This window comes from Desmodus rotundus, chromosome 1 (genome assembly GCF_022682495.2).
Source record: "Desmodus rotundus isolate HL8 chromosome 1, HLdesRot8A.1, whole genome shotgun sequence".
Taxonomy (NCBI): Eukaryota; Metazoa; Chordata; class Mammalia; order Chiroptera; family Phyllostomidae; genus Desmodus; species Desmodus rotundus.
This window is the reverse complement of record NC_071387.1, coordinates 109,332,100-109,354,391: the sequence shown is the minus strand read 5'-3', so window position 1 is coordinate 109,354,391 and position 22,292 is coordinate 109,332,100. Positions and strand designations below refer to the sequence as shown.

Here is a 22,292-nt window from a genome sequence, read left to right as displayed (position 1 = left end):
CTTCTGAATGTGTTTGATTAGCATCTGTAGACTCGACTCATCTTGTGGAAGTCAACCCCCTCTCTTCCTTGGGTCTGTAATATTGGAACACTTGCCTCTGGGCCAGGCCATGTTTTTGTTCTTCTGATCATAATGGAATAAAAATATGAAATATGAGGAGGCTGAAACCAGTTGAAGGATGATATCAGACCTGTTAAATGCCAGGAGCTGCTCTGGACAGCACAGTGATGTCTTCATTGTCCGCAGCTCAGATTCTTCAGATGCCCCCGGGGGACTGCAGCAGGAACTAGGGGGCTGTTCCCACCCCTTATTGTTTCCTTTGGGCAGAAATTCAGAGCCTTTAGTGACTCCAATTATAGTGTTCTGTTACTTTTTCTACTGTGGCTGCAAAAAATTACCATGAACTAATGGCTCAAAATAGCACGAATATATTATCTTACAGCTCTGGAGGTCAGAAGTCCCAAAATCAAGCTGTTGGCAGAGCTATATTCCTTTTGGAGGTTTAGAGGGGAGTTGTTTCTTTGTCTTTTCCAGATCCCAGAGACCCCTGGTGTTCCTTGACTATGGTTCCTTCCTCTATCTTCAAAGGGCATCACTCCAACCACTAATTCCACCATCATATCTCCTTCTTTGACTCTGACCTCCAGACCCCACCCCCTTATAAAGACCACTGTGGTTATATTGGGCTCAGCCACGTAATCCAGGATGATTCCCCCCCTCAGTATCCTTACCTTAATAACATGTGGAGAGTCCCTTTTTTTTTCTTTAGGTGCTACCTTTAATATTTTCATAGGTTCTGGGGATCAGGGCAAGGGAATCTTTAGAGGGGGCATTGTTCAGCCTACCACAAATTTTCTTTTATCTTATTTGTGACATTGGTATAAAGCCCCTCTATCTATCTATCATCTATCTATCTATCTGTCTATCTATCTATCTATCTACCTATCTATCTATCTATCATCTATCTATCTATGATATTGGTGGGAAGCTCTTTATCATCTATAATTGATATGTCTACTTAGCTACATACCAACTCACTTTGCTGACCATGATTCTTAAATAATGAGGGACTTTTATACCTGGCATATTTATCAAACAAAATGAAATTTGGGCATATTTATCAAAATGAAATTTGAACCTACAGACAATCAAAAATTCTCCTCCCTACAGAGGAACAAGATAATTTTAGAAATGACATGAACTCTGGAGTACCTTGTTCAAAAGTAACATGTTTTTCAGTTCAAAAGTGATGTTCTTCTCAGGAGGGAATATCATCATGTGGAAGTTCCAGGTTGTCTCAGGACATCACACAATCATTGCTCATGAAACTGAGTCCAAAGTGAGGTTTCTGCTCAAAGACACCTAAGTACTGCTCAATTATAAATTAATGCAATGTGGCTGAGATCTTAATATTTGGCACATTTCTTCTCTTCTAGTCCTTGTGGGTAACCATTTTCCTCTTAGGTCTGCCAAAAGCAAGAAGTAACAATTCCAACCACGAGTGACTTCAACAAGAGGGATTTATTACTTTCTACCAAAGAACACTTGTAATAACAGAGGACCATGCATATCCTCTGCAGTTTGTGTAAATCCCAGCACATATCATATTCCCATCTAGTGGTCCCTTTCCTTCCTGTTGAATTTGTTCTAATGATTCTATCCCACACATTGATCTCAGAAGCCTATGTGCTATTGGTTCTGTGATAGAGAGACCTGAGAGTCACTTCCAATGCCACAGTGTCATGGTTTCTAAAGAAGGGGAATATTTTCTATTCAAAATGACTTTTGACCCTCTGGCCACTTATTCATTGGTCAGCCTGAGTGGGAGATATAAGTAATCCTTCAGCTGATAGACAGAGGGGAGTGTGTGGTGCAGACAGAGAGGGCTACACTTCTCCAAACCAGGAAAGGAGGGATTGACACCTCCAATGAGAACATTTGTTGCTGTGGTTTCCCATGTTGGTCAGGGAAGCAGGGAACTCAGATTATAACTGAGGACCAGAGAATTAATTCATTCCTGTCTTTTGACATTTGTTGAGATAGTATCATTATGAACTGAGAACCAAAACTGTTCTTTTAATCCCTACAAAGGCCAATTTACCAGGGGAAAGATCATTGTACATGCATCAACCCAAGACTTGGTGTAGCACATACTAAGGGTTTGTGTCTTTGTATGTGTGTGCCATCTAAGCATTTGAAGAAGGCAATAATTTTGGACAGAAATTTTGACCCTGGGCAGTAACCCTGGGCAACTATAGGCTACCTCGTAACCCAAGGTGTTTTTTCATTTTTTCTACTTGGTCTTTGTGGCTAATTTTCTTCACCCTGGCTAGCTACAGACTATTGCACAGGTATTCTATTCTTCTCTAATCTTTCTTTTATCTCCACTCTAAATAGATCTATTTTTCATATCATCCCCTTGATCAGAAACATTAATTGAATAAGACCCAGCTTTCTTGGTCAGGTACAAGGCTACATTTCTTGCTTTATTTCTTATTTTGCTCTGAAAGTTTCCACAACTGAGGATGGCCTGACTTTTCCTAAGTCCATGACATTGGTCAACACTTATTTTAACTTAAAACTTGTTCACCCATCCATTGTCTACAAATTCCTATCTATTCTACAATGGATAGTTCAAGTGCTTCCTGCTTCCAAAAGTGTCCCATGATGTTCCCAACCAGATGAAGTCTTCCTCTCCTTGAAACTTTTCTTCTTAGTGTTTCTGTAAACTTTTCTTCTTAGATATTTTTTCTGAGAAATGTTGGACTCATTACTGACTGTATTTTAAAAAAATGTTATAGGGCCACATGTCATAATTCCCTTAAAAGATTGACTTACTATAAATAACTTCAATTTAATATTGTCTGACTCAGCAATCCTGTCTACTTAGAATGATTCAATCAGCTCAGATGCCATATTTTGTAAAAAAAAAACAAAAAAACAAAACCATTGCAGCAGTTTTTGTGTTATTTTCTGAGAACTTATTTAAATCATGGGCTCTTGCTCCCCCACAGGTTAAAAAGGCAAAATTAATAAAGCATTTTGGAGAATTTTGTATAACATTTCAGGATGTTCTCAGGCACCTTGCAGCCCATCTGTGGACTGCCACTCTTAAAGATGAAGAACTTGTACTTCAAAAGGTTAATTTTCTTGTATCTTCTATTAGCTGAAGCAGAAAGGAACTTTATTTGGTATTGCCAATAGACAGTTTCCAGTGGGATTAATATTAAACTTGATTTTAAAATTGTATTTTTTATAGATTTATTGTCAGAAGGAAAAGGGGCTATGTGTGGGCCTTGAATAGGTCGAGGCATTGTAAATGCTATTTTGCTTGGACATAAGTGAAATATGCATTACCTAGGGCTCGAAATGCCCTCTCTTTATGGTATAAGAATATCTTTCCCAAGTCAATGGCAAGCCATTTAGGCATCAGATTCAATGCACTGATGAAAGGATAATACTCTCTGGTTTCAATGGGGCTATTTCTTAATTAAACAAGACCGAAGCAATAGCTACTTAATATTAAATCAACTCTTTAGGGGTTTCTTTGCAGTTGTTCTGGAAAGCTGTTAAAACACCTGTGGGCCAATTGATTAATTAATTAACAAAATTAATTGATTGAATCCGGTCATTATTATGCTAAAGAAAGCAATCTAAATGCAAGCTTTAGAGTTTTGGATGATAGCTGTTCTCAGAGTTTTGGTCTTGCTATCTGTGTTACTAAACTGAACTTGTGTGTTTCTCTCTCTCTCTCTGTTACTCTTTCTCTGTTCCCCTTACTCTCTTTCTAGCTCTTTACAATGATCTGTTGATTTATATAGTGTAATTCTTGTCATTCCCATTATGGACCTTGTTACCTATTGCCTCAAACCCAGACAACTGCAATACCTTCTAATTAAGCTTTCAGCTTCTAGCCTACCCTCTATGCAAAGAAGTTTCTTTTCAAACTTATTACTTTTTATTTATATAAATAATGCCTGTATCATTCTCTGATTAAAAACCAAAACATGGAGGGTGCAGGTGAAATCCCTTAGACAGCCTTCTCATCCCCCAAATTGTTTTCCTCTCTTCAGATTCCTCATGTGCATCAGTTTGGTATGTGAACTTTCAGGCATTATTCTGTATATTTGTAAACATATGTGTCAATAGAAAATATGTAGAATGGAAAATATGCAGAAATATATATGTATAAGTGGTAGTATAATTTATTATTGTTTAGCATCATATTTTTTTTCACTCAACAACATGACTTGGAAATTTTTTTCAAATTCTTATATGTAGGTCGTTCTTTTTAATTGCTGCATAATATTCCACAATATAAATACATCAAAGCTTACTATGCTATTTTCCTATTAATATTCTCATATTTGCATTACTAAAAGACATGCAGTTTATTTCTACGTCTTCTAAAATACCAAGAGATGAGCACTCTTTGATAAAACTTTCAGGTGCCTGCACCTTAACATTCAAATGCTGTTTGGGGAGATCTCTAGTCCAGACTTCTTCCTATTTATGTTGTTACTTCTCATGCTCCCCTAGCATATGCCCGCCACCAGGCCAGTGTTTCCATTCCCTAAACAGTCTTGTGCTTTGGGGATTCTTCATGAACCTCCATCTTTTAACATGGTCATTGTCATTACCATCATCATCTTTATTACCCCCACCACTTACCCGTGTATAGTATTAATTATATTCTAGCCATTTTCTAAGTGCTTTGTATGTATTTAATCTTTTTCACCACTGTAAAATGTAGGTATCTTAATTGTTTCCATTTTATAAATTAAAAAAAAAAAACCCTGAGACACAGTAAGATTAAATAATTTGCCCAAAGTCACGTAGGTTGTAAGTGGTATGGCCAGGATTCAAATCCAGGCATCCTAGCTCCAGAATTTAAGGTGTTTTTCTTAAAAAACAAAACAAAACAACCCTAACCCAAGGACATGACCACTGATTTGAGAGAGACAGACAGAGAGAGAGACAGAGAGAGAGACAGAGAGAGAGAGAAACATCCATGTGAGAGAGAAACATAGTATCCCAACTGGGGATTGAACCTGCAACCTTTTGGTGTATGGGATGATGCCCCAACAAGCTGAGCCACCTGGCCAGAACCAGAATCTAAGCTCTTAATTACTCATCTGTACATTCTCTTTTTTACAAATTTTATACCACTATCTCCTTTAAGCCTTACCAACCATAATGCCAGACCTTTACATTTATTTTCCTGTTCAACATTTTTTATTGAGTTTATTGCAGTTATATGGTTAATAAAATTACATAGGTCTTAGTTGTACAATTCTGTAACACATTGTCTGTATATTGTATTGTAAGTTCACCACCCCATCAACAAACATTTTTGAGCTCTCTACTATGTTCACATTCTTCTCTAGTTTTTGGTGATGACCAAAAAAAATGGTGCAGTCCATGTGTTGCACTAGTCTGCAGTAGTCCATGTCAGACTAATACACACCGCTTTTGGAAGTACTTGATGCATGCTACTATTTATCTTCCTATGTATGTGGTTCACATTTTTTATGCTCCTTTAGGGGAACGCTTGTGTTTTTGCTGTCGGACATCTCTCTTAACACATAGTTCATCCTAGGTACTTAATTAGCATCTAATAATGATGGTGCTTTCATAGGCATTGGTCCATATAGATTGTCTTACCTACAAATGTATTTTCTTCTGGGCCAGGTAAACCTAGAGACTTGTTAATAAGTCAAACTCCCACCTCTGTGTCCAGAGAACCACTTGCCAACGTATTGCCAAAATCCACTTGTTGAAGACTTTGATGTTCCCCACAGAGGAAGTAGGACTCAGTATCTAAAGATCATCTGAAGGACCTCATCTGAAGCTTCAGGTTCTTTCAAAGCAGATGAATGAATCCTGAGACTGAGCTGATGTGGCTTCAGAGATCATGGGCCTTAGAGAAGTGTATGGGACCAATCCTGGCTTTTGGTCCCTGAGCATCTCACACAAAGGAGGAGCGAGATTAAAAGAGTGCCTGTTCATCAGAGCGGCCGCATGTCTGTCTACTTACTTTGCCTTCCATAAGACCCACACTTCCAGTGCCCACACATAATATTTATCACCCTCACATGACCTAGCAGAAGTAAAAACATTTGGAAGTATCTTTAGGATGTCTGGCTTAGAAGAAGATTATCCTACTGTGCAAGACACCAGCTGTTGTACTTCTACAATACCAGGTGTTGTACATTTATTCTGCCTCTTTTAGGTGATAACAGAGATTGAGAAGAAGATCAGAGAGGAACAGATAAAAAGAACAACATCAAGAACCAAAACAACTAACAAAGTGGAAAGAATTGAGCTTGATATTGGAGTTATATATTCTATATCATTGTACCAACAAAGGGCAAGTAAAAAAAAATAACCCACTGGATAGAATTTGTTAAAATTATGTCTTGTTTATTTACACTCCAGACAACACCATTGGCACTTTTTTTCAGAAGGTGTTTTTTGGTCTGTTTGCCTTGATTCAGTTCCAACACCTGGAGTTAAACTCAGATCACTTACTTGTTGGAACGGTTTTCTTGAAATACCCTTCCTTTGATGGGGTTGTCCTACATCCTTGCTCAGAGAAGAAGTCTTCCCTTATTCTAACACTTTGTGTTACAGTGTTCTGAGGGGGTAAATAGAGCCTGGTACGTTTTCACTCTACTTCACAGATGAAGGAAAGCTGATCACTTATGTGAATGATAGAGTGGATATTACATTATGGGTCTTCAAATCCTCATTTAATTACCAGTTTTCTATCACATTACTTTCCTTCTCTGTACTGGGTGTATTTTCAACTTAAACATCCTCCCAGGGGGATAGAGAGTCATGTTTTTTCCTGCAGGGTTGCAAACAAGAAAGGCATTCCCAAAGTGGGGGGAACTTGAATTTCTCTTTGATCTGCCCTTGAGGGGTGAGGGATGAGGTGAAAGGGCTTCCACGTGGAGATAGAGAAGCAATAGTGGTAGAGGAGAAGGTGGGGAGATGAGGCAGCTGAGTTTGGCTTCTTTTTTCTCGTGAAAAGATGTTTCTGCAGGCATGTCACACACATTTGAGAAATCACAGTTTACTGGCTTTCAGACTGCTGTTTTCTTTTCTTGTCAGGATGTTTCATTTAAAATGAAAGGTTCCTCAATGTGAAGCCTTTTATTAAATTTGGGAACCTTATCAGAGTACATATCTTGGAGATGAAACTGTGTGTGCGTCTGTGTGTGTGCGTGTGCACGTGTGAATTTTAGGCTAGCTCCCACAAGGGAGCTTTGCTCTGTGTTTGGGAAGAAAGCAGAGTGTTTGAAGGGCTTATATCTAATAGATTCCAAGTCATAGCTTAATATTGATTTATAATAAATTTCCTGTGGAAAAAATTCCTGAGTTGCTTTTTTCTGTGAACAAGGACATGAAATCTTTGTTTTTATGATAAATTTTAATGACTTTTTAATATGAGTAGAGACAAGAGTAGCATCATCTGTTTAGATTCTGTCTCTAGATTTTGTCTCTTGCTCTCTCTCTAATTTTCATGTCTCATATTGTTTTGTATTAGTTTTTGGCAAATAGAACAATGTCTCAATTCAGACATCTGAAGAAGAAAAGAGGACTTTTGGAATGCAGGCATTTGAGAGATACTAATTCATTTTAGAACATGACTTCACTCGCTCTTTCTCCATATATAAATATTTTTAATATTTTTTCTCTGATATTTTGGACACTAGTCTCAGTTCCTCTCGTCCAAATATTGATTATGATCTCTGATATATCTGAGACTCTAGCCAACAACATAAGACTTTCAAGATCCCCTCCCAAAATCCCATTCAGTTTCTATGGCCACAGGATCCTGGAGTAATACCAGTTAAGTAAGAGACCAGTTTCTTGGCAAAATCTTAGGTGGTGTTATTGGACCAGCCATGACTGTAAGTAGCTTTCAAAAATATTCCCTCCTGATTCCAAATCTTTTCACAAGACATTTCCATAATTGCCCAAGTGAATATCATCAGAAAATCATGAGTAATTTCATTTGTAGCTGCCCGTCCTCAGGTGGGGCAAAAGGAGAGGTTTCTAAGTCAGACTTTATTGGTGGCTGCACTCATGCAAATAAACAATGGCCTTGACATCCTTATTCCAAACCTCTTGGATTTTATATACCTGAAAAGAAACACTCCTGTCTTTCATCTTCCCTGTATTGACCTTGTTCTCTGAAGGCTGTGCCAGAATCCAAAATCTCCAGGTAGGTTATTAAACAGGTGAGGTTGAACATGATGATGTGAAGGAGAGAGAAAAGAAAGCTTATGTGTGCACCGCTTCTTCCAATGGGAGAGGTGGTATGTTTGAACTTTTCTGTCTAAATTAACTGACAATTTTGATTGCTAACTCTCTTGTAGGATTAATGTACCTCCTCTGTGCATTTAAAAATTTACCTTAATGGACTATAAACTCATTGTGGGCAGGAATTGTCTGTAATGTCTTTGCCCAAGCCACCATTACTTCTCCTTTAGATTATCGCAACATGCTCCTAGGTGGTCCCCTACATCTACACCTGCCCCTACAACATGTTCTGCACACAGTAGCCGGAGTGATGTTTTAAAAAACATAAATCACAACATACTACTCCCTTGCTTAAGACTATCCAGTGGCTTCTCTTGGCCTTTGGGATAAAATGGAAGCCTTCACCATGGCTTAAAAGGCAGATCTCTGTACTCCTTTTTCTAGTTCCTCTTCTATTTATTTACTAAATTTTTAAAATCTAAAGTTTCCACCCCAGGGCTTTGTACTAGCTGCTCTCTCCTCCTGGCATGCTCTTCTTTCAGATTTTTGTGTATCCAGTTTCTTCTTATTCATATCTCAGATTAAATTTCATATCTTCATAAATTTCCCTCTCCATTAATTCATTCCATTTTCATTTATCTGACAAAGCACTCATCATTGTGTGATCTTTTTTTCTTTGTCTTCTTCTTTTGTTTGCCTTGTTAAATGCCCTCCTCCCCCAATGTAAGCTCCTTGCGAACAGAGATCTTACTGATCTTGTTAGCTGCTGTGTCTTTGCTTAGCACATAGTATATAGCTTTGCAAGTGGTAGGTGGTCAGTAAATATTTGTGGAATGAATGGATGAATTGTATCACATCCCCTCCACTCTAGACTGGAGACCAGACTTTCTCTGGGAAGGAAAGGGCACTTCTGTATTTACTATTGTTTGTACAAACTATTGCCAATGGGACATGAGGATGGGATCACGGATTTACAGACCCAATGGGGTCTGTCATGCCTGTCATGCCTAAGTGACACTTATTCCCTCCCAGTCTCATCAAAGCTGTTGACCTCTGAGTGTGGCTCAGGTTCCACTGTCCCAGAGTCAGCTGTAATTAACTGCCTGAGCTTTGCGAAGGTTTTCTGAGCTAAACCAGAGCAAAGGATATTTGTGAATAGTAGTTTGAGAAAAGTAAAAGTAAAATTATATATGTCATCCTGTATCTGTTAGCTAGAAGAAAATATGTAAAATGGTTTCTGTCATATGCATTTTGAGGTTCAAAGGAATTGTATTAGAATAAATATCCCAGTGTTCTCATTTGCACCTGCCTTCAAAAGAGCAAACAAAAACTTTTTGAGTTAAGTAGGGCTGTGGGTATCTCTCTTTATATACTAATGCTAGGGATGTTTGAAGAGCAAAATAACCATGGCAATGAGAACCATTTCTCACCTGTCAACTGCACTCACTGAGGCATTCTACAGAAGTTAGAGCATTTACTCTCATGGCAATTTTGCTTAGGGGGGGCATATCACCAACCCTATTTTGTAGATAAGGGGCAACTAATGCCCAGAGGTACGTAACACACAGTTAAGTGACTCATTCTTTCACTCATTCACTCAAGAAAGATTTATTAGGCATCTGTGTGCAGCAGGGGCTGTGCTGGATGCTGTACATTCAACAATGAACAAAACTGATACAGTCCCTCCCAGTTCTGTAGAGCTTAGAGTTCTCAATAAGGAGGACAAGCATTCAACAAATAAATGTGCAAATAAATATTTAATTAATGCAGTAGAAATGAAAGGCCGTGGAGAGAAAGCACAGGGTGCTATGAGAGGGGTGAGAGGTGTGAGAGGGAATCTTGTTCAAATCAGGAGGTAGGAAAGCCTTTCTGAAGAAGTGACATTCAGCTTAGAGAACAAGGAGAAGCTGGGGAGGAAGTGCTCCAGGCATGGTGGGGGGTGGGGGGGGGGAGGAGGGAGTTGTATGTGTTAAACTTGGACCAGGAAGAAGCTTGTTGTGATCCAGAGATGGAGCAACACCACGTGGCTGGATGGTGGAGAGCTGAGGGGTAAAGGATGGGTTGGCAGGCACCAGAACGTGAGGGGTACATGGAAGTTTGGATTTTATTCCACAGGTAATGGAAGCCAAGGGAGTAATATCTGAGGCTGTGCTTCCCTAGGAAGCTAGGAAAAGGGTAGGTTCCCAAACCTCTCAGAATGTTCCCTAACACATTTTCTTGGGGAAATGAATTTAAACTGGGATTACCTTGGAGGAATGTAATTAACCCCACTATTGGCCACGGGCACTGCCTTCCAACTCCTGGAGTCCACCCTGAGGCTGGTGATTCTGGCAATGCTACCTTTAGATAGTCCTTCTAAAAAGCTAAAGACATGGATGCTTATAAAGCTCCAAGGTGGTTCACTCATACAATGGAATACTATACTGAAGCCACTAAAGTAATGAAGAAGGAACTTAAGGGACGAACAAAGATGCTGTGATTATATCTGATTACAAATGATTGTATGTTTAAAAATGCTGTTTATTAAACATATCTGTGTTTTAAAAAAATAATAATTCTGGAAAATTTATCAAAAAGGTGTTTCTAGGAGGTAGGATTCCAGGTACATTTCACTCTCACTTTAATTTTGACAGTAGACATTAGCAGCCCTAACTTCTATTCTTTAAATCTCAGAGGTAACAAGTTCTGTATTTGCAAAGACAAAGAGAATTAATATTTAATATGGTCACAGTGGAAGGACAGAGGGAAGCATACATTCTCTATGTGTTTTTGAATCTTCGATCTCCTTAAAATATCAGCCTTTAGATTATGAGCTACATATTGTCCTGTTCTGTTTCTCACTGATGTTGGGTTAGAAGTGTTTCACCTTGAACTTAGATAGACCTGGGCTTTTGCTCCAGCTCTGTTATTTATGTGCTGTGACCCTGGGCTTCAGTTTCCTCTCCTGAAAAATAGCATAATAATACTCAGAGAGATAAAAGTAGGTGTATCAGATTTAAAAAAATTAGAAACTCTACAAACCCAAATGCTTTGTTGCCAAAAATCCTCCTGGGGGACGGAGGTGGGCTGGCTACATATGTCATAGGAAGGGTAAAGAAATCCCTATAATTTATTAATAGATAGACTGGCATAGAGAGAGAAGGGGGAGTCTGAAATTTTAAAGCTTCTACCAATTTTTCTGAGCTGCTTCGAGGCTGTGTCTCAGAACATTTGACACTTGATTTCAACAGAGTTATTTTTGTGTTTATGAATATGAAGGCAGGTCCAAGGTAAACGGCTCTGCAAAATATGGAAGGGCCTGAGGGTGTGGGTACCTGAGCAGATAGTAGAGGACGGAAAACAGAACTGATCAATAAGACAGTATGGAACCCAGCAAACCAGAGGAGAGCCAAGCTGGAATGTTAACCCCAGCCCTCCACCTGACCCAGGGCATCTGTTTTTCTCCACTCCAGCCTTCCTTACTCCCTACACACACATGCACATGCACACATGCACACACAGGCCCTGCCTCCCATCCTTTGCCCCTGAACACAATTTGAATTGGATACGCTCCATACTTGCTGACTCCCCTGTCTGGGAGTGGGTGGAGGCTCATTGCTCCCTCTGCAGTAATCTGTCAAAATTTCCATTATCCTCAAGCCCACCTCAAATGCCAGCTGCCCTCTGAAACTTTCCCTGGCCGCTCTTGCCTTGGGTGGACTTGTACACACACCTCTCTTCTGTTGACCTGTCACTTCCCAGCTTTACTTGTCTGTACCTTGGTCCTTTCTCACAGTGCTCTGTGGGCTTCCTAAGGGGCAGAGACAGGTCTCATTCATTTTTGGATTGTTAGTGACTAGCGTGGGGCCTGGGACATAAAGTTTGTTGAATGAACTCATTCGTTATTGAGCATCTACTCTGTGCCAGGCACTGCGCTAGGTGTTGCAGATATTGAGGTGAGCAGAGACAAAAGTCCTGGTCCTAATAGATCTTACATACTGGTGGCCAGGTAATGAGCAAACCAAATAAATGGCTTAAATTACTTAGTATGTTAGAAGATAGTGATATCAGAAAACTAATTGTTGTGACTAAGGGAGATTGGGAGAGCGGGGAATACGGGCTACAATTTAAAACAGGGTGGTCGAGGAAAGCCTCACAAAAAAGATGCCACTTTGAACAAAGACTCACAGCAGGTGAAGGAGAGCGTCATTTAGATATGTGAGGAACAGAATTCCTGTCAGAGGGAACAGCCAGTGCAGAAGCCCTGAGGCGGGGTAGGCCTGGCATGTCTGAGAAACAAGGGACCGAGGGAACAAGGGTGAGAGGTCTGAGAGGTCATGGGGGCTGGGGACAGGAGCAAGAAGGTGAAGCTTATATATAAGGCCTGGTAGGCTATTATGTGGGTCTAGACTTTCACCTTAGTGAACTATGAGGGCCTTGGAGGCTTTTGAGGAGAGGCACTGCTGATGTGACTTCTGAAGGGCCTCTGGGTTGCCTGAAACAGACAAAGACAGAATCAGTCCACTTGCTCCTGGAGAAGTTTCTCTCATGGAAGCTCAAAAAGAGAGTAGATAGAAGTATTGAATTTTGTTGATGCTCATCATTCCAGAATCAGATATTCTTTAAGCTAGTCCTTTCTGAAGATATGGATCTAAGGCAAGTACCCACTTTTGAAGATCCTAAGCCTTTTAAATTTTTACTCTTTCAGACCAGAGGAGAGATCTAGGACCCCATTGTGGTCCTTCATGACTCAGGATAAAAGGAATTTAGGGAATTAGCAGAACTGTGCTAAAATAATTAGCTTCACTAAAGGAGGGGCAGTAGGAAAGCGTGGATACAATTGTCTTAAGGTAATAATTGTCTAACTTTGATGTGCAAGTGACTTACCTGGGGATCTGGGTAAAATGCAGATCCTAATTCAGCAGGTCTGGGGTGGGGTCTGGGATTCTGCATTTCTGATAAGTTCTCAGGTGATGCTGATGCTGCAGGTACACATCAGCATCACCTAAGCAAGGTCTTAAAGTATTATGCCTTAACATACCTGACAATCCCTAGCAATGAAAGGGGATAAAGCATTTTCCAATATTCCTGTTGGTGAAATAATTCATTCCATTTAGTTTCTTCTTTAAATTAAATGTATTAGGGTAACATTAGGTAAGTTTCAGGTGTACGATTTTATAACACGTCATCTGTGTATGGCATTGTGTGCTCAGCACCCAAAATCTAGTCTCCTTCCACCACCATAACATTGACCCTCTTTATTCTGTTCATCCTCCCCCCACCCTCTTCCCCTCTGGTAACCACCATACTGTTGTCTGTGTCTGTGCGTTTATTTTGTTTGTTCATGTGTTGCTTTCTGTTTTATATCCGCATGAGTGAAGTTATATGGTTCTTGTCCTTTTCCATCTGGCTGATTTTACTTGGCATGATGCTCTCAGGATATGTCCATGTTGTCACAAATGGCAATATTTCATCACTTTATGGCTGAGTAGTATTCCATGTATAAATGTACTAAAAATCCCTTATCTAATCATCAGTTGGAGGACACTTACATTGTTTTCATGCTTTGGCTATTGTGAATAATGCTGCAATGAACATAGGGATGCGTATGTCTTTATGCATAAGTGTTTTCAAATATTTAGGGTAGATACCCAGAAGAGGGAGGGCTGGGTCATATGGTGGATCATTCTTCATGTTTAGAATTACATATTAAAACACTGTATAACCTTGGTGATGCTAACCCATACTATTAGCATCCACACATACAGCCCTTGTCAGTTATACACATGGCAACTAGTATATATATTAGAAATATTCTTAACATGCTTGGATACAAAATGAAACATCAAGGAAAAGAGTGCAGGGAATGTATGCTGATTCTTTGGGATTATTTGACCTCATGGTCTGGGATTTAGAGATTGACTACTTGGGAAAACAAAAGAAAGGCCATGTGTGTAGAGCAGGAAGTAGTGGGGAATAGTAGTGGGAGAAAGGCTCAGACTGAAGTCTGTAGTGAAGTTTGTTTACATGATTTATTTCTATCCAGCCTAGCTGGTTAATTGGCTCTCAGATGGACAAGTTTGGATTGGAGCCTGGAAACAACTCAGACTTGAAGATACCGTCTCCCTGGGTGATCGTAACAATTAGCTAGACAAGTAAGTGAAGTGTCTTAACTTAATAATTCTTTGAACATTTAACCAATATTTCCTCAGTGCCTATTATGTCTTAAGGAGTCATCCACAGTGAATTAAGCAGATGATCTCCTTGACTTCATGGAGCTTAAAGCCTAGCAGGATAGACTGATATGGATCGATTAAAATAATAAATGAGCCAGACATAGCAGATACTGTTGGCATGCTGCTTGGAGCCTCACCATTGGTGCATCCATCCCTTGTGCCAAGGTTTGTCATTGGGCAATTGATGTTGTCTCAGAGTTTATGGCCCCCATCTAAGGGCAGCCCTCAGTCACTGACAGATGGATGAGGGGTTACATGACCAGCTCTTTTGCCTCAAGGCAGGACAAACTCAATGGAGCAGGTCATGCTCCGGAGCGCCTTCTTTGCTCTGTCCTATTCTACTTCCTGCACTCCCTTACAAGCTTCTTTCATGAGCATCCCCTCAGTAAATCAGTCAATTGCTCAAGAATCCATCCTCAGGCTCTGCTTCTGGGGCACCTGATCTGAAACACAAGATAATTCCTGGTAGTGATTAGGGTTATGAAGAAATAGAATAGGAGATGGGACAGAGGGGGACTAGGGAACAAGGTCTTGCTTTAGATCAAGATCAAGTGTCAGTGAAAGCCTTTTGGAAGAGAGGGTATTTGCTGAAACTTTTATTACAAAGGAGGGCTGACTGTGCACTGACCTAGGGGAGAAGAATTTCAGATAGAGGTAGTAGCTAGTATAGAGACCTCAGGAGGAGATGAACTGGGCATATCTGAAGGCCTGAAAGACAGCTGGGCAATGGAGGGTAAGAGATGAGGGGAGAGTGGAAGGAGATGGAGTCAGAGCAGCAGCCATGGTGCCCTTCTTTATCAGCTAGGGAGACGATTTGGACTGTATTCCCAATGCGATGAGAAGTCATCAGAGGGGTGTGTGTCTTGATCTAGGTTTCAGGGTCCCTCTGGATGCTTCTGGGAAATATTGTAGATTATATCTCATGCTTAGAAATAATAGTTGCTAAATAAATTGTAGCTCAATCAACAGCTTACTTACTGTCCGCTCAGGTATCTTAGAAAATATTCCTGCATTAGGAGGGAAATTGACATGACACCCTCCAAGGGCTATTTGAAATAAATTATAATTCAGTGACCTCTTTTAGCACACCTGGGGCCACCTGACACACCTGCTAAGGCTTTTTGTTATTATTGTGTTTCATTTATTGGAAAACCTGAAAAGATATAGTTTCAAGTACATGGTTACTAGATTCTTCTATTGACTTTTGCCCACTTTTTATTGACTTTTAAATATAGAAAGATGAGACATAGTCTTTCAGTAATTGGGCTAACACATGTCTTAGAATAAGAGATGGGGAACCTGCCACGCAGAGAATATCTTTGAAAGTAGTAATGCCCTAGCAGTGAGGTGTAATAGAAAGGGTGCTGGTATGTGGAAACCAGAGGCTTGAACTCGAGTCTTCACTCTTAGCTTGTCTTCTCTAGGCTATCAGCAAAGTCTTGTGATGCTCATTTCTCCCATGGACCCCTGTTACTACACCCATTTCCAGAAATGGGATTTCTACTTTATTTGGTCTATCTCACCTCCCGTCCTTGGTCACATGATTCTTCTGTGATTTTCCTTTAAGAGTAAAATTTGTGGGAGTGGGTAAGGAGGAATGGGTGAAAAAGATTAAGGGATTAAGAAAAAAACCTCACACAGACAACAGTACGGTGATTACCGGAGGGAAAGGGGGGCAGGGGGGCGGGGGTGGAAGGAGAGGGTAGAGGGAGGATAAATGGTGATAGAAGAAGACTTGGCTTGGGTGGTGAATATACAATACAACATACAGATGATGTATTATAGAATTGTACCCCTGAAACCTATGTAATTTTATTAATCAATGTCACTTCAATAAATTCAATTAAAAAAGCAAAAGAAAAATTAGAATTTGCAAAGTGCCAATTTCTGACACAATCAGATTGTGTTACATAATATGACCTTCCTTTTCTTCTCTTTAAGCATTTAATCTCCAGGCAGCTGGCCCCTCATTGCTCTTCACCAAAAGTTACTATTTTAAACAACTTCTACTATGTTTTGTGATACACCCATAACATAGAAAAAAATCATAAAATCCATTCAAACTAAACAATTGTAGCTGAGATTTATTGAGCACTTACTACATGCCAGACACTGAATTAGGCATATACTTGCATTATATCATTTTATTCTCAGCACAATACTGTGAGGTAGGGGTCATCATTATCTCCGTTTTAGAGAACAGTAAACAGGTTGAATAAGGTCAAGTTGCTTGCTCAGCCAGGCAGCTACTAGGTAGCAAAAATAAGTTGAACTCAGGTTGCCTGACCCCAAAACTTGAGCTCTTGTCCACTCAGACACTGTCCTATCACTTGAATAAGTCATCATTAATATTTGGTACATAGCCTGCCATATTTTTTATATAAGCAACATATGTATACAGAAATATGATCTGGTCTTATTTATGAATGATCACATACATCTCATTTCAACCAAAGGAAAAGAAAGATATGTATGCATCTGTGTGTGCATATATGTGCATATATGGATATAATCTCACATACACGCATGCACAATAGGATGCAAGTGCCATGAGGTGCCTGTCTCGTTCACCCCCATATCTCTAGCATTTTGAATGGTGCTCGGACTACAGCAGGCAGTGAATATCTGTTGAATGACAAGCTGCAAAAGTGCTAGCTCAATCACCTATTTTATAAATATATAAATGGTTGTAATTTGATTCTTCCCTTGAAAATATATCAAGAACATCTATGACATCCATTATTTTAGCAACACCTCACTTTTAATGGTGGCACATGGTTATAAATGGACATTGTCAGTCCTGCTTTTAGTATATCTCGGGAGTATCTTGAAACATTCTCTTCTTTAGCTTCAGGAATTCTACTCTTTCCTGGTTTTTCTGCAATCTTTCTGGCTATTCCAGTAGCCATCTCATCTCTCACCTTCCTCTCTGAGGTATGATGATATTTCTCAGGGCTTGCACATGGGCCCTATCTCTTCTCTCTCTTTATACTTCCTGGGCAAGCCCATTCACATCCTTATCTTCAGTTAGGACCCTAGTATCTTCTACATGCGTGCTATGTGCTCCATATTCATTACCTTCTCGCATTTACTCTTCACAATTGTGCTTTGAGGTAGGCAACATTGAACTTGAAGCACAGTGAGGCTGCATGACTTCACCAAGGTCGCACGGCTGGAAAACAGAAGAGCCAAGATTTTAAGTTAGATTTGTCAGATCAAAACACAGGAGCTCTCCCTCTACATTCTCCAGAGCATTTAACACTGAACATCTTTTGCTCCTTAATAACTGCTTGTTGAAACAATAAATCTTGTTTCTAAACCTCCAAGGACTACTTTTATGAACAATTTCTTCCTCCCTAAATATGTTCTCTCTTGCATTCTCTTTTTTTTATATTCTCCTCCCAATTCTTCCTTTTCCTTTTGTTTTTGCTTTTGAATCTTCAGAACTGACAACCAGAGATTTCTGCCCAAGTGTAATTTGAGTTTAAGTGGAATTTCAGTCTATTTTGTAACTGAGAAGCACTAACATCCTCTGACTGAGTTTTGACTGCCTAGGAAGATCCTGAATTTTAGCCAATCAAGTCACTGCACTCCACTGAATCAAATAATTAAAATGGGTATGGCCTGCTTCAAAGAAGCCATTTGTCACTGCTCGCTCAGCACCTGCTACATTTGGGGAATCAAAAAGGACATCGAGATTCTTCACGGCAATAGTACCACCATACCATTCCTTTTCCCTCCTTTCCCATCCTCGACCTCCCTATCCATACAGGGATGCCATGTCCCATCCATGGAAAGGATCCATGGAGAGGAGGATGACTGCAGAGGCAGAGGCTGGGCTTTGGGTATTTGTGGAACCATGTAGAAATTACACTGTATGGCCATTCAAAACTGCCCAAAGCATCATGTATATGGAAACAAGACTTGGTGGTCCTCATGGGATTCCGTTAACACCTTCCTCCGGTTCAAATGGACCTTGCTGGGTGACTCTGAATATTGGAATAAGCAATGCATTCAAGTACATCTTGGGATCAGTGTTGGCAATGTCCCAAACGGGCACTCAAATCTCTGAAAACCTACAGTGTACAAAATGATGTGTTTTGGCTTCCAATAGAAGTTGCTGTGATGCTGGAAATGTTGCACATGTATGCTGTCCCATTCAGTTGCCACTAGGCACATATGGCTAGTGAGCCCTTGAAAAGTGAGGAGTACAAATGAAGAACTGAATTTTAAATTAAATTAAATTTAATTATATAGCCATATGTGCAGTTGTTTCAGGGAAAACAAAGCTATGAAAAAGAATCTTGGAACGTCAGTAGAAGGTTAAAAAAAGAATAGTGTTCGATGGTGGAGATGATAGCAAGGAGCAAGATGGGCAGGTCCGACCCTCGTGAAGCTCGTGGTGTAAGGGAAAGGCCGTCCAGATAAGTATAGGGACCACTGGAATGGGGCATTTTAGTGGGGGAGAAAGATTGGAATCAATGTTGACTAGAACATGGGCTAGTAGGAATTTATAACCAAGGAGCAGTTTGGAGATCAATGAATGGAAAAATACTAGGAGGAAATATGAAGGGTAAGGAGGATTCTGGGTAAACTGACCTAACTGAATTCATGCTGAAGACAGGCCAGGGTGATCAGACAGCATTTGGGGGTTGGTGGCGAATGAGGAACCCTATCAGATATTGAAGGTGATCAAATATGGAGGATGGGAGATTCTAGCTAAACCAATTTAGCAGGATTCTTGCTAAAACTGGACAATGCAGAGACAAAGATGGGAGTTCAAAAGTCAGGCCTAGTTAAAAAAGTGATCAGGGAGCCTGAGCAAGGTTTGGTCCATGAGAGAATCTTTGTCCCTAGTACATCAGCCTCTTTTGCACTTACTGTTTCTATTATTTCTACTACGCTTACTGCTACTATTGCTCCTATTTTGACTTTCACTATTTCTACTACTTTTATTTCTATTTATAACTGTATTTACCCTGATTATTATTTTCCCCCCAGTGCTTGCAGGAGTTGAAATTTTAGTTACTGACCATAGATGAAAACCTGGCTTCTGCATGAAAGGCCTACATGAGGCATAAAACATTCTCAAACTGGTGTGCATTAACATAAGGATAACTAAGCTAAATGAAAGACATTATCCTAACGTATAATGTTGGATGCTCAATATTGAAGTGAGAAGGATGATTTGTTTTGTTTTATGTGATCTTGTCCTTATTCTAAATACATCCTAAAACAGTATGGAGGTTTCTCAAAAAATTAATACTAGAATTATCATATGATAGAGCAATTCTGCTTCTGGGTATTTATCCACAGGAAATAAATTCACTATCTTGAAGAGATTTTTGCACCCCTACCCCTATGTTTATTGTAACATTATTCACAATAGCCAAGATATGGAAACAACCTAAGTGTTCACTGACAGATAAATAGATACAGAAAATGTGGTACATATATACAATGGAATATTATTTGGCCATTTAAAAAGAAAGAAATCCTGCGATTTATAAGAACACTGTATCGACTTTGAAGGCATTATGCTAAGTGAGATAAGTCAGACAGAGAAAGACAAATGCTGTATGATTTCACTTATGTGTGGAATAAAAAAACCAACCCTGAACTCGTCAATATAGAGAACACATTGGTGGTTGCCAGAGGTGGGAGAGGGGATGAGTGGACAAAATGGGTGAAGGGGGTCAAAAGACACAAAAATAGTACATCTGAATTAGAAAATGTTGTTAGGAAAAACATAGTATCTCTGAGTCTAAAAAGCAAGTTATTCCTGAACCTGAAGTTCCTGCCTGTCTTACTTTTCCTTTCTCCAAGTAGTTCACAGGGCTTTCATGCTCTGTTTCTAAGTCAGGGATAAAAGCTCTCTATGGTTTTCTTTCTGCAGAGTGTGCTGAGGACAGAGCCTGAGGGGCAGGAAAATGCCATCATGACTCGATTATCTGTGTGCTGGGCTGGTGGGAGGGCTCCACAGAGGGGCTGAATGATGCAAGAGGGGCGCTCTCACTGATTCATGCATGAGGTTAAGGTAGTCAGAAGCGGCAAAAAGACGGATTGCGGAGGAGCGGTAGGGAGTCTTTGATCTAACAGGCTCTCTCCTCCTGTCCCGAGGACGTGTAACTTAAATACTCAGTGCGTATTTTTGGAAAACAATGCTTTTTAAACAAAATTTTATTTATAAAATACAAAATCTATTCATATATTTTGAAAACATAAATGAAGTCAAAGTTTTCTTTCCACCCCAGATCTCCTGTTATTCTTCCCAGGGAAAAACCAATGGCAATGGTTTCCTGTGTATTTGTTACAAAATTTCTATGCATGTACAAGCATGTGTATGTAAGCATATGCTTTTTATTAATGCAAGAGGAATAAAACTAAGCACATTTTCTCCATCTTGCATTTTTAACTTACTATTTCTATATAAATAATTTAGATCTATCTTAATCTTTTTTTCCTCAAATAGATGTATACTGTCCTCTCTAAAGTGGATAATTCTTACCTGCTTCAAAACTGTAACAACACTACTGTCGCTGAATATTTAGGTTGCTTCTAGCCTTTCTTTTTTGCGAAAAGTATTGCTATAAACTTCCTTGCGCATATACTTAGTGCATTCTGCAAGGCTAATTTCTGTGCAGGACGAACTCCTGTCAGACCACAGGATCTGTGTTGTACGGTTTGTACACCAGTGACCTAATTGCCTTCCCCGAGGTTGTCCTGATTGGCACATGCGCCGTTTGCTCAACCTCGCACTACCATTGTGTATTATAATCATCTTTAGAGTGTATTTTCCAGCCTGTTAGGTGAAAATTAGTCTCTCCTTGTTTTAATTTGCATTTCTTTAATTATGAGAAAGGTCAGGCATCTTTTCATATGTTAATAAGCCCTTCCATTTTCTTTCCCGCCTGTGAATTATTTGTTTGTGTCCTTTGCTGATTTTTCTAATGGGGTACTGGCCATTTGTCCTTTCTTTGAAACAGCTCTTTTTCGAAAGTAACTCCCTTTTCCTGGGTCTCTTCTAATGTATCCACAGGAGGGTCAGAATTGCTTGACCAATGACGTGCTAGGGGAGGAAAGGTTACCCTGGGGGTAGGGTCCTCCTTCCCCCCAGTTTTGTCAGTTGCTAGGGACCTGGGGCCTTCCGCTCTGCTCACCCTCTGTACCTGGCCCATTGTCTTTGTTCTGCTTATTTCAAACTGCCTGGAGCCTGGAAGCAGACAGCAGACAGGTTTGAATCTTAGCGCCACAGTCTATTAGCTTTGTTACAGAGCAGGGCAGGGGATGGTTCACGGTAAATTATTACAGAAAGGATTCCCCCTTTCTGTCTCTGGAGGTTCCTTCCCCCCATGCCCACCTGCTAGGTTCGAAATGCCCGCCGCCAGAGGAAAGACGTCTCTCAATGCCAGAGACTGGTGAAAAGGAAGGGAATTGTTTATTTAAAAGTTACACAGACTTAAGAGTAATGGCTTAATGTCTTCAATAAGATACTAAAGTCCTTTAGAATACCCACAGATGCACAGTCCTTCCCTCTCCCTGTGCCCAGTCCAGGGTACCGTGTCTCAGGAAAGGAAGTAGAAGTCCGTGGTTCAGGCTCCCGGCACCATCAGCTGTGTGGCTGCTGCAATCTCCAGTTAATCCAAAACCATGCGGCACCTTCTCATGGCCCACCAGCAAGAGTCCTTCCTCCCCTTCCCGGCAAAGTCTCTCCTGCTGCCTAAGCCACGTGGCAAAAAGAAGCACTCCAAAACCTTGTGGTCCTCTTCCTTTCCCTTCAGAACCGCATGGTCCTCTCTTTACTTC

General features: G+C 40.1%; 1 long non-coding RNA gene across 2 annotated transcripts in view; it reads left to right on the top strand.

Annotated features, from left to right (window-relative positions):
- Positions 1-22,292, top strand: part of LOC123480869 (uncharacterized) — a 437,215-nt gene that overhangs the window by 184,386 nt on the left and 230,537 nt on the right. Inside the window, exon 4 of one of the 2 annotated variants that reach the window (XR_008427454.1) lies at positions 14,297-14,405. The exons of the other annotated variant lie outside the window; for it this stretch is intronic. This is a non-coding gene — a long non-coding RNA (uncharacterized lncRNA). The remainder of the gene's footprint in view (positions 1-14,296; positions 14,406-22,292) is intronic. 2 annotated transcript variants of the gene reach the window in all.